At 42.0% G+C, this 12,973-nt stretch overlaps 1 protein-coding gene across 1 annotated transcript in view; it reads left to right on the top strand.

The window, feature by feature from the left end:
- The first annotated feature begins 5,914 nt into the window (after window positions 1–5,914).
- col6a4a (collagen, type VI, alpha 4a) overlaps window positions 5,915–12,973 on the top strand; it is a 98,688-nt gene continuing 91,629 nt past the window's right edge. The window contains exon 1 of the mRNA XM_039806175.1: window positions 5,915–5,988. The gene's annotated coding sequence lies outside the window, so the exon portion shown is untranslated. The remainder of the gene's footprint in view (window positions 5,989–12,973) is intronic.

The raw sequence follows: 12,973 nt of genomic DNA, 5'->3' as shown, positions 1-12,973 counted from the left end.
TCAAACAAGTTAATTTTCAATTCTTGCAGCCTCACAGCTGTTAACGAGCCGGAGTGGGACAGCAGCCGCGGTTAGTAACACATGAGTTATTGTTATTTTAGGAAGCCCGCGGAGTGAGACAACTTCAGCGCAGGCAGAGAGAGAAGCTGAGTTTATATTAGAGATGGTCCCAGACCATTTCTTCTTTCCGATACCGACTACCGATCAGATACCAGTGTGTCATATATTGGATTATGTTTTAAAGTCCTCATATTATGCACTTCTTCAGGTATTTAGAGGTTGTACCAGAATAGGTTTACGTGGTTTTATTTTCAAAAAACACCATATATTGGTTGTACTGCACATTGCTGCAGCTCCTCTTTTCACCCTGTGTGTTGAGCTCTCTGTTTTAGCTACAGAGTGAGACATCTCACTTCTGTCCCATCTTTGTTGGGAGTCGCACATGCTCAGTAGCTAGGTAAGGACTACTAGCCAGTCAGAAGCAGAGTATGAGGGCGTGCCCTGACAGTACCTAGGTAAGGACTACTAGCCAGTCAGAAGCAGAGTCTGAGGGCGTGCCCTGACAGTACCTAGGTAAGGACTACTAGCCAGTCAGAAGCAGAGTATGGGAGGGCGTGCCCTGACAGTACCTAGGTAAGGACTACTAGCCAGTCAGAAGCAGAGTATGGAGGGCGTGCCCTGACAGTACCTAGGTAAGGACTACTAGCCAGTCAGAAGCAGAGTATGAGAGGGGTGCCCTGACAGTACCTAGGTAAGGACTACTAGCCAGTCAGAAGCAGAGTATGAGCGTGCCCTGACAGTACCTAGGTAAGGACTACTAGCCAGTCAGAAGCAGAGTATGAGGGCGTGCCCTGACAGTACCTAGGTAAGGACTACTAGCCAGTCAGAAGCAGAGTATGAGGGCGTGCCCTGACAGTACCTAGGTAAGGACTACTACCTAGTCAGAAGCAGAGTATGAGGGCGTGCCCTGACAGTAGTGTTGAAGTTAAAACGTTTAAACACAATGTACTTGCTAGATCTAATCAAATAACTACACTAATCAGCATTTGACTGCCTCACCCAAAAGCTAGCTTCTAAAGAATTAATTAGGTCATGGCTGTTATTTAGCATACTGTAGGAGACTCATTGTCCCCACAGGAAGGGTAACTGCTAGACGTGATTAGAACAAAGGAAATGCAAACTCTGTAAACTTGAATACAATCAACACTTCCATGATAATCAACCTTAGTCTGTGACCTGGAGTAAACCTAAATTCAGGTGTGTCCTTATCCTGAGGGACAGGATAAATGGGGGCTCCTGAGACGATCTCAGGACTGTTCTTCTGTGACTCCACAAGAGAAGCATGAGAGCAGTCCGCTGTCAGCTGCAGTGTAATATTTGTGTTTTCTGTTGACTGTCGTTTTTCATGTTGTTTTATTAAACCATCTTGCTTGACTTCCAATTAGACCCGAGCCTCTCCTTCGTCCTCAGAAATCTAAGAACACGTCATTTAGAGAAAACTAACATTAGCTAGGTAAGGACTACTAGCCAGTCAGAAGCAGAGTATGAGGGCGTGTCCTGACAGTACCTAGGTAAGGACTACTAGCCAGTCAGAAGCAGAGTATGAGGGCGTGTCCTGACAGTACCTAGGTAAGGACTACTAGCCAGTCAGAAGCAGAATATGAGGGCGTGTCCTGACAGTACCTAGGTAAGGACTACTAGCCAGTCAGAAGCAGAATATGAGGGCGTGCCCTGACAGTAGCTAGGTAAGGACTCCTAGCCAGTCAGAAGCAGAGTATGAGGGCGTGTCCTGACAGTATCTAGGTAAGGACTCCTAGCCAGTCAGAAGCAGAGTATGAGGGCGTGTCCTGACAGTATCTAGGTAAGGACTACTAGCCAGTCAGAAGCAGAATATGAGGGCGTGCCCTGACAGTAGCTAGGTAAGGACTACTAGCCAGTCAGAAGCAGAGTATGAGGGCGTGTCCTGACAGTATCTAGGTAAGGACTATTAGCCAGTCAGAAGCAGAGTATGAGGGCGTGCCCTGACAGTACCTAGGTAAGGACTACTAGCCAATCAGAAGCAGAGTATGAGGGCGTGCCCTGACAGTACCTAGGTAAGGACTACTAGCCAGTCAGAAGCAGAGTATGAGGGCGTGCCCTGACAGTAGCTAGGTAAGGACTACTAGCCAGTCAGAAGCAGAGTATGAGGCGTGCCCTGACAGTACCTAGGTAAGGACTACTAGCCAGTCAGAAGCAGAGTATGAGGGCGTGCCCTGACAGTACCTAGGTAAGGACTACTAGCCAGTCAGAAGCAGAGTATGAGGGCGTGCCCTGACAGTACCTAGGTAAGGACTACTAGCCAGTCAGAAGCAGAGTATGAGGGCGTGCCCTGACAGTACCTAGATAAGGACTACTAGCCAGTCAGAAGCAGAGTATGAGGGCGTGCCCTGACAGTACCTAGGTAAGGACTACTAGCCAGTCAGAAGCAGAGTAAGAGGGCGTGCCCTGACAGTACCTAGGTAAGGACTACTAGCCAGTCAGAAGCAGAGTATGAGGGCGTGCCCTGACAGTACCTAGGTAAGGACTACTAGCCAGTCAGAAGCAGAGTATGAGGGCGTGCCCTGACAGTACCTAGGTAAGGACTATTAGCCAGTCAGAAGCAGAGTATGAGGGCGTGCCCTGACAGTACCTAGGTAAGGACTACTAACCAGTCAGGGCACACCCTCATACTCTGTGTGTGTGTGTGTGTGTGTGTGTGTGTGTGTGTGTATGTGTGTGTGGTGTGTGTGTGTGTGTGTGTGTTTAAAGGGATACTCCACCGTTTGTTGACATAGGGCCTATCACGGTCTCCTCTAGCTGTAGATAGGTGGGCCAACGCATTTTTTGTGCGTGCATCGTTTTAATCTGCTGCAGCACCGGCAGCGCCGCCGCTAGTTAGCTTAGCGTAGTGAAGGGAATACTGCATCATCACCAAACTCCACCAGAGTCCATGTAAATAATCACTGCTTTTAGCGTCGTAAAAAAAAAAAACACACTTCATTTAAAGTCAGCAGAAACCAAATCAAACCAGAAGCCGTGGATCAGGTGTCTCTGTGTAATGTGGCTCACACCGACACACCGACAAACTGCCCTCTTATGGACATAACGCACAAAAATAAATACTGAAATATGCTCGAAACCTATATGTTTTCGACAAAAAAAAAACAGAGTTTGAATACCAAACTAAATGAAGCGAAACCGATCCCGCTGCAGTGTGTCTGGAGCCAGTAGGTTGGGTGTGAACGCCCCTCCCTGCGTTTTAAACCTGAGACTTTCAGCTTTGTGTTCAGGAAATCGCTGGTTTCCCCTCGGCATCAAAGTTACTGGTAACTGGTAACTTCGCTGAAAGGTGTATCAGGGGCCGCCTCTTCCCTCCCGGGCCCGCCCCCTGCTGAACATTCAGCATTGTTTCGTAAAATATTTAGTTTTGAACAGAAGAGATCAACGAGAACTCCACAGAGTTCCATCCATCATTCACCCTTTCCACCATTAAGGGGCACTAGAGTGGGAGCGATAAACATCCTCGTTTACTAAAAGGTTGACCACCCCATTCAAGATCCATGTGCAGGGGCCACACTGCTGTCCCCCCCCCCTAAGTTTCCGGCCTACCATTTCCATGGTCCACTTCTCCACTGCTCCACATCCCTCCCTCCATCCATTCCACCAAACTCCCTGTGCTACCACCACCATACCATTTCATTCCTTTCCTTTTCCTGTGCTGCTTTATCTCCACCTCCTTTTTGTTATCCATTCCATATTCTCTGGCTATCCTCTTCCTAGATGTCCCATTCCTTCCTGCCTGCCCATCCGGCTTTCTCCTTTCTGTGTGTCCTTTCTCATTTTTCGCCTGTTCTGGACCTCATCCATTTCTCTGTCCTGGTCCGGATCCTCCCTCCTCTTCAGTGTGATCTGTCCATTCTCTTTCGATTCCGTATCCATGTGCCTTGTGTCATGGCTGTGTCCTGCTTTCCGTCCTCTTTCCTTCCGTCCCTTTGTTCTGTTCCTTTCTCTGGTCGTGTGTCCTTGGTCGCGTCCTGTACTTCCTCTTCCTTCCTCCATCCCTTTTTCAAACTCGTCTACCTTGGACCACTCCGTTATATTTTTCGTTCTGCCCTGTGCCTGGTGTTACTCCTCTCTGTGGCCACTCCATGTCCATGCTTGTTCCTGCTCCTGGTCCATATTTTTCTTTACCTTGCTGGTTTCCTCCGGGTCATGCTGGCTGTGTCCACTACCACCTGTCCACCTTTATGTCTTGCCTTCCCTCCACCTCTTTTTTCATCCTTTCCACCATCCACGTCTTTTCCATCCTCCCTTTCCTTCCTCCTCCTCCTCTTTTCCTCCTCCCTCCTCCTCCTTTCTTCTCTCTCTCTCTTCTTTTTTTTAATCCTGCTACACCCTCTACTTACATCCTCTATTCTACCCTGCTTCGTCTCTACATCCATCTCCTTCTACATCCTGCTACTCCTCTACACTGCTACCCTTCTACATCCTGCTACTCTGCTACTCCTGCTACGTCCTGCTACCTCCTACGTCCTGCTGTCCTGCTACATCCCCTGCCCATGCGGCTCTGCTCATCCTTCTACGTCCTGCCCATCTGCTTCCTGCACATCCTCTACCCTGTACTCTGCTACTCCTGCTACATCCTGCTACCCTCACATCCTGCTCCCTGCTACTCCTGCCTCCTGCTACCTCCTGCTACTCGCTACCCCTGCTACATCCTGCTACTCCTCACCGCTGCACCTGCTACTCTGCTACACCTGCTTACTCCTGCTACCTCTGCTCACGTCTTTACACCTCCATCCTTCTACATACTTCCTCTCTTCCTCTACCTCCCCTTACCTCCTGCTACGTCCTCTACCTCTGCAGTCGCTACCTCCTGCTACCTGCTCTACCGTCCTGCTACATCCTGCTACGTCCTGCTACGCTCTGCTACGTCCTTCTACATCCTGCTACGTCCTGCTACTTCCTGCTACGTCCTGCTACCTCCTGCTACGTCCTGCTACGGCTCTGCTACGTCCTGCTACCTCCTCTACCCTCTCACCATCTCTACATCCTCCTCTGCTACGGCTCTCTCATCCTGCTACCTCACTTTCGCCTGCTCGCTCTACTTCTTCCTACATCCTGCTACGCTCTGCTACGCTCTGCTACGTCCTGCTACCTCCTGCTACGTCCTGCTACGCTCTGCTACGTCCTGCTACCTCCTGCTACGTCCTGCTACGCTCTGCTACGTCCTTCTACATCCTGCTACGCTCTGCTACGCTCTGCTACGTCCTGCTACCTCCTGCTACGTCCTGCTACGCTCTGCTACGTCCTTCTACATCCTGCTACACTCTGCTACGTCCTGCTACGTCCTGCTACATCCTGCTACATCCTTCTACATCCTGCTACGCTCTGCTACATCCTGCTACCTCCTGCTACGTCCTGCTACGTCCTGCTACGCTCTGCTACGTCCTGCTACCTCTTGCTACGCTCTGCTACGTCCTTCTACACCTTCTACACCTAACAAGAGCCTGGGTCTGTCCCAGGTTCCTCCCTAAAAGAAGGTTTTTCCTCACCACTGTCGCACTAAATGATTTTCTCTTGGGGGAGTTACTGGAATTGTTGGGTCTCTGTAAATTATAGAGTGTGGTCTAGTAACACTGTCATTCAATTCAGTTCAATTCAGTTCCATTGTATTTATAGTATCACATCATAACAAGAGTTATCTCCAGACACTTTACAGATAGAGGAGGTCTAGACCTTTAAGTAAAGTGTTAAAGTGTTACCATACCTTTGAGTGAAGTGTTAACTTGCTCCCTCTGCAGAGTCAGACCTGTTGTGTGGGAGGAGTGGACAGCTGGGCGGAGTTTCCTGCAGGAAGCAGCCTGCACCTCCCTACATGGCTGCAGGACTCGGGCGTTGAGCGTGCAGAGGACAGGACTCGGGCGTTGAGTGTGCAGAGGGCGCGGACGGACGCAGAGAAGCAGACCTGTAAGTGACTCCTTACTCCTGTGTGTGTGTGTGTGTGTGTGTGTGTGTGTGTGTGTGTGTGTGTGTGTGTGTGTGTGTGTGTGTGTGTGTGTGTGTGTGTGTGTGTGTGTGTGTGTGAATGAATGAATGAAGAAAAGCACACAGCAGCGCAGCATTAACACAGCTTATTCTGAAATGCATCAAGTGTTTGTTACCTGACTCTCCTTCCACATCTGCTTCCAGAGTGCACTTTGTTGTAAACTGTGCTGAGTTGCTGTTGGGGATGAGCTTTCTCTTCTTTATCACCTTTTTATTTAACCTTCCTGTTGTCTTCGGGTCAACTTTGACCCCTTTTTAAAACTGTCTATATCAGAAATATGGGTTTCTTTTTAACCAAATTACCACAAAAAGAGGATGGATTCCATACAATGCTCTTTGCAAATACAACTGATCACTTTCATGGAATTTCGGGTGAAAATTGAAATGGTTTCAAATCAGCATCCTGACTGAAGTCATCCACTCAACATACACACGCTCCTCTGATCTTAACTAGTAGTCGAAATAATTCATAATTTCTTCTTTTTTAACTCAAATATTAGGTATAATTCTATATAAATGAGGTTTATTGACCATGAATTCCATAAAGTAGTACAACTAGTGGTAGTAAGTTGGTGTCAGTGAAAAGTAACCAAAATGTCCAAAAAAGGGTAAAAAAAAGTAATCTTTTTGACCCGGGAGGACAACACAAGAGTTAATAATTCAATCACCTTCATGTGTCTTTTTTTAGTTCAGTCTGGGCTCGAGCTGCAAAGACTACTCGATTAGTTGTCAACTATTAGATTCATCTCCAACTATTTTGATGATCAATTAATTTTGAGTCATTTTTTTAATTTGAAAACAGGTTAAAATGATCTGCTGTCAGCTTGTTAAATGTGAATATTGTTCTAGTTTCTTCTCTCTGGGACAGTAAAGTGAAGATCTTTGAGTTGTGGATAAAAGAAGACTTGGGCTTTTTTGGGAAACACTGATCCACATTTTTCACCATTTTCTGATATTTTAGAGACCAAACAACTCATCAGTGAGAATAATCGTTAGTTGCCGCTCTAGTCTGGGTGGAATAATGTATGAAAAGATTGAATTTAGGATCAAATTCAGATGTTTTTTTCCACCTGTGAAGTCATTTCGTAATACAAATTATCAGCAGGGCTGCACAATATATCGGTTATTTTTTTTATCGTCATCGCAATATTAACTGGTCCAAAATACATATCGCGAAAGGCTGCGATATATCCAATAGACACGCAGAGATTTCTTATGTTAGTTGAAAGAAAATATCAGCAGGAAATTACAGTTATTTTTTTAGCGATGCCTTTTATATTCATTTCAATGTTAAATTTGTTCAATAAAAGTAGGCTGGGAATGATTTTTCTTTAGTTCAACAAGCAGTTTGTTGTATTTTAGCAGAAAACTGAAAGCAGCAGAACTCAGCACACTTTCATATCTCTTTATTCATCGCTAGTAATATCGTTATCGCGATATTCTACAACGTTATCGTATCATATTTTCCTCGTATGGAGCGGCCCTAATTCTCAGCCTCCTCATCTGGGATATCTAACATGTCATATTTAATATCTAAGTGATATCTAACATGTCATATCTAATATCTAAGTGATATCTAACATGTCATATCTAATATCTAAGTGATATGTAACATGTCATATCTAATATCTAAGTGATATGTAACATGTCATATCTAATATCTAAGTGATATGTAACATGTCATATCTAAGTGATATGTAACATGTCATATCTAATATCTAAGTGATATGTAACATGTCATATCTAATATCTAAGTGATATGTAACATGTCATATCTAAGTGATATGTAACATGTAATATCTAATATCTAAGTGATATGTAACATGTCATATCTAATATCTAAGTGATATGTAACATGTCATATCTAATATCTAAGTGATATGTAACATGTCATATCTAATATCTAAGTGATATCTAACATGTCATATCTAATATCTAAGTGATATCTAACATGTCATATCTAATATCTAAGTGATATGTAACATGTCATATCTAATATCTAACATATCTAATATCTAAGTGATATGTAACATGTCATATCTAATATCTAAGTGATATCTAACATGTCATATCTAATATCTAAGTGATATGTAACATGTCATATCTAATATCTAAGTGATATCTAACATGTCATATCTAATATCTAAGTGATATGTAACATGTCATATCTAATATCTAAGTGATATGTAACATGTCATATCTAATATCTAAGTGATATCTAACATGTCATATCTAATATCTAAGTGATATGTAACATGTCATATCTAATATCTAAGTGATATCTAACATGTCATATCTAATATCTAAGTGATATGTAACATGTCATATCTAATATCTAAGTGATATGTAACATGTCATATCTAATATCTAAGTGATATCTAACATGTCATATCTAATATCTAAGTGATATGTAACATGTCATATCTAATATCTAAGTGATATCTAACATGTCATATCTAATATCTAAGTGATATGTAACATGTCATATTAATATCTATGTGATATGTAATATAGTCATATCTAATATCTAAGTGATATGTAACATGTCATATCTAATATCTAAGTGATATGTAACATGTCATATCTAATATCTAAGTGATATCTAACATGTTATATCTAATCGTGATATGTAACATGTATATCTAATATCTAAGTGATATTAACATGTCATATCTAATATCTAAGTGATATGTAACATGTCATATCTAATATCTAAGTGATATGTAACATGTCATATCTAATATCTAAGTGATATGTAACATGTCATATCTAATATCTAAGTGATATGTAACATGTCATATCTAATATCTAAGTGATATGTAACATGTCATATCTAATATCTAAGTGATATGTAACATGTCATATCTAATATCTAAGTGATATGTAACATGTAAGCACCACTGTCAACCCTCGGCTTGTCCTCCCCGGTCACAATGGACTTGAATTATTATCACTTTTGACGTTTATTTCTACCTGTCCTTCTATCTGTCCTTTCTCTCCTTTCTGTCTTCTATCTGTCTTCTACCTGTCCTTTCTTTCTGTCTCTTTCTCTCCTTTCTGTCTTCTATCTGTCTTCTACCTGTCCTTTCTTTCTGTCTCTTTCTCTCCTTTCTGTCCTCCTTTCTGTCTTTCACTCCTTTCTGTCTTCTATCTGACCTTTCTTTCTTTCTCTCCTTTCTGTCTTTCTCTCATTTATGTCTTCCTCTCCTTTCTGTCCTTCTTTCTGTCTTTCTCTCCTTTCTGTCCTTCTATTTGTCCTTTCTGTCTTTCTCTCATTTATGTCTTCCTCTCCTTTCTGTCCTTCTTTCTGTCTTTCTCTCCTTTCTGTCCTTCTATCTGTCCTTTCTATCTTTCTCTCCTTTCTGTCTTTCATTCCTTTCAGTGCTTCGATCTGTCCTTTCTGTCTTGCTCTCCTTTCTGTCTTTCTCTCATTTCTGTCTTCCTCTCCTTTCTGTCCTTTCTGTCTTTCTCTCCTTTCTGTCTTTCTCTCATTTCTGTCTTCCTCTACCTTCTGTCCTTCTTTCTGTCTTTCTCTCCTTTCTGTCTTTTACTCCTTTCAGTCCTTCTATCTGTCCTTTCTGTCTTTCTCTCCTTTCTGTCTTCCTCTCCTTTCTGTCCTTCTTTCTGTCTTCCTCTCCTTTCTGTCTTTCTCTCCTTTCTGTCTTTCTCTCATTTCTGTCTTCCTCTCCTTTCTGTCCTTTCTGTCTTTCTCTCCTTTCTGTCTTTCTATCTGTCCTTTCTGTCTTTCTCTCCTTTCTGTCTTTCTCTCATTTCTGTGTTCCTCTCCTTTCTGTCCTTTTTTCTGTCTTTCTCTTTCTGTCTTTCTCTCATTTCTGTCTTCCTCTCCTTTCTGTCCTTCTTTCTGTCTTCCTCTCCTTTCTGTCTTTCTCTCATTTCTGTCTTCCTCTCCTTTCTGTCCTTCTTTCTGTCTTCCTCTCCTTTCTGTCTTTCTCTCCTTTCTGTCTTTCTCTCATTTCTGTCTTCCTCTCCTTTCTGTCCTTTCTGTCTTTCTCTCCTTTCTGTCTTTCTATCTGTCCTTTCTGTCTTTCTATCTGTCCTTTCTGTCTTTCTCTCCTTTCTGTCTTTCTCTCATTTCTGTCTTCCTCTCCTTTCTGTCCTTTTTTCTGTCTTTCTCTTTCTGTCTTTCTCTCATTTCTGTCTTCCTCTACCTTCTGTCCTTCTTTCTGTCTTTCTCTCCCTTCTGTCTTTTACTCCTTTCAGTCCTTCTATCTGTCCTTTCTGTCTTTCTCTCCTTTCTGTCTTCCTCTCCTTTCTGTCCTTTCTGTCTTTCTGTCCTTTCTGTCAAAATTGAAAATTGACAGGTTTTTTTTGTCGCCTATTTTGCTGCTTTAAAAAAGCTTTTTCCCCCCCGATATCACCAGTGAACTCATCACCTCTAGTTTTACACTTAATTATTTTTTAGAATTCATGGTCAATAAACCTCATTTATATGAAATCATATCTAACTTTTGTGTTTAAGAAAAGCAGAGATGCTGATTAATGCTGTTGAGTAGAACAGATCAGAGGAGAGTTTGTTGATGGGTAATCACAGACTGTCAGAGCTGACTCTATGAGAATATGCTGTCCAGTGGAATCAGCCCTTTCTACTCAGTGATAGTAGAGATGTGATGCTTGGAGAGTTTTCTGGAACCATCCGTGAGATTTGTGGGCAGCTAGGTAGAAAGAAACCCAAATGTAAAGGTACCTTTAATGTCACCTACACACACACAGCCGAATCCTTTCTCTGGATTTGAACCCAGTGGGCGCGCACTGCTAGTACCGGCTCGGCTCGGCTCGGCTCGGCTGCGCCGCGGTGCCCCTTCCTCCTTTTTTCTCTTTCTTTCTATCTGTCTTCTTTCTGTCTCTTTGTTTCTCTCCTTACTTTCTGTCTCTTTCTCTTTCTTTCCTTTCTGTTTTCTATCTGTCCTTCTTTCTGTCTGTCTCTCCTTTCTGTCCGTTCTTTCGGTCTCTTTCCTTTCTGTCTTCTAACTGTCCTTCTGTGTGTCCTTTCTGTCTGTCTCTCCTTTCTGTCCTTCTTTCAGTCCTTTCTCTCCTTTCTTTCCTTCCTGTCTCTCCAACCAGCTGTGTGTATAATGGTCTCATCATCTCAGCTGGAGACTTGTAGTCCGTTCTATTGTCGGCTAGTTTACTTTAGAATCAGACATCAGATTTATAAACTACATGTAACTAGTAACTAAAAGTAACTAGTAACTAAAGCTGTACCAGATGAATGTAGCCGAGTAACTGAAGTAACTAGTAACTAAAGCTGTAACAGATGAATGTAGTGGAGTAACTAAAGTAACTAGTAACTAAAGCTGTAACAGATGAATGTAGCGGAGTAACTAAAGTAACTAGTAACTAAAGCTGTAACAGATGAATGTAGTGGAGTAACTAAAGTAACTAGTAACTAAAGCTGTAACAGATGAATGTAGCGGAGTAACTAAAGTAACTAGTAACTAAAGCTGGAACAGATGAATGTAGCCGAGTAACTAAAGTAACTAAAGCTGTAACAGATGAATGTAGCGGAGTAACTAAAGTAACTAGTAACTAGTAACTAAAGCTGTAACAGATGAATGTAGCGGAGTAACTAAAGTAACTAGTAACTAAAGCTGGAACAGATGAATGTAGCCGAGTAACTAAAGTAACTAAAGCTGTAACAGATGAATGTAGCGGAGTAACTAAAGTAACTAGTAACTAGTAACTAAAGCTGTAACAGATGAATGTAGCGGAGTAACTAAAGTAACTAGTAACTAAAGCTGGACCAGATGAATGTAGCGGAGTAACTAAAGTAACTAGTAACTAAAGCTGGAACAGATGAATGTAGCGGAGTAACTAAAGTAACTAGTAACTAAAGCTGGAACAGATGAATGTAGCGGAGTAACTAAAGTAACTAGTAACTAAAGCTGTAACAGATGAATGTAGCGGAGTAACTAAAGTAACTAGTAACTAAAGCTGGAACAGATGAATGTAGCGCAGTAACTAAAGTAACTAAAGCTGTAACAGATGAATGTAGCGGAGTAACTAAAGTAACTAGTAACTAGTAAACAAAGCTGTAACAGATGAATGTAGCGGAGTAACTAAAGTAACTAGTAACTAAAGCAGAAATAAAAAAAAGTAACTAGTAACAAGATGAATGTAGCGGAGTAACTAAAGTAACTAGTAACTAAAGCTGGAACAGATGAATGTAGCGGAGTAACTAAAGTAACTAGTAACTAAAGCTGGAACAGATGAATGTAGCGAAGTAACTAAAGTAACTAGTAACTAAAGCTGGAACAGATGAATGTAGCGGAGTAACTAAAGTAACTAGTAACTAAAGCTGGAACAGATGAATGTAGCGGAGTAACTAAAGTAACTAGTAACTAAAGCTGGAACAGATGAATGTAGCGGAGTAACTAAAGTAACTAGTAACTAAAGCTGGAACAGATGAATGTAGCGGAGTAACTAAAGTAACTAGTAACTAAAGCTGGAACAGATGAATGTAGCGGAGTAACTAAAGTAACTAGTAACTAAAGCTGGAACAGATGAATGTAGCAGAGTAACTAAAGTAACTAGTAACTAAAGCTGGAACAGGTGAATGTAGTGGAGTAACTAAAGTAACTAGTAACTAAAGCTGGAACAGATGAATGTAGCGGAGTAACTAAAGTAACTAGTAACTAAAGCAACTAGTAACTAAAGCTGGAACAGATGAATGTAGTGGAGTAACTAAAGTAACTAGTAACTAAAGCTGGAACAGATGAATGTAGTGGAGTAACTAAAGTAACTAGTAACTAAAGCTGGAACAGATGAATGTAGTGGAGTAACTAAAGTAACTAGTAACTAAAGCTGGAACAGATGAATGTAGTGGAGTAACTAAAGTAACTAGTAACTAAAGCTGGAACAGATGAATGTAGTGGAGTAACTAAAGTAA

The sequence above is a fragment of the Perca fluviatilis genome, chromosome 7, assembly GCF_010015445.1.
Source record: "Perca fluviatilis chromosome 7, GENO_Pfluv_1.0, whole genome shotgun sequence".
Lineage (NCBI taxonomy): Eukaryota > Metazoa > Chordata > Actinopteri > Perciformes > Percidae > Perca > Perca fluviatilis.
Note: the sequence above shows the minus strand (reverse complement) of the source record. Positions and strands in the feature narration are given on the sequence as shown.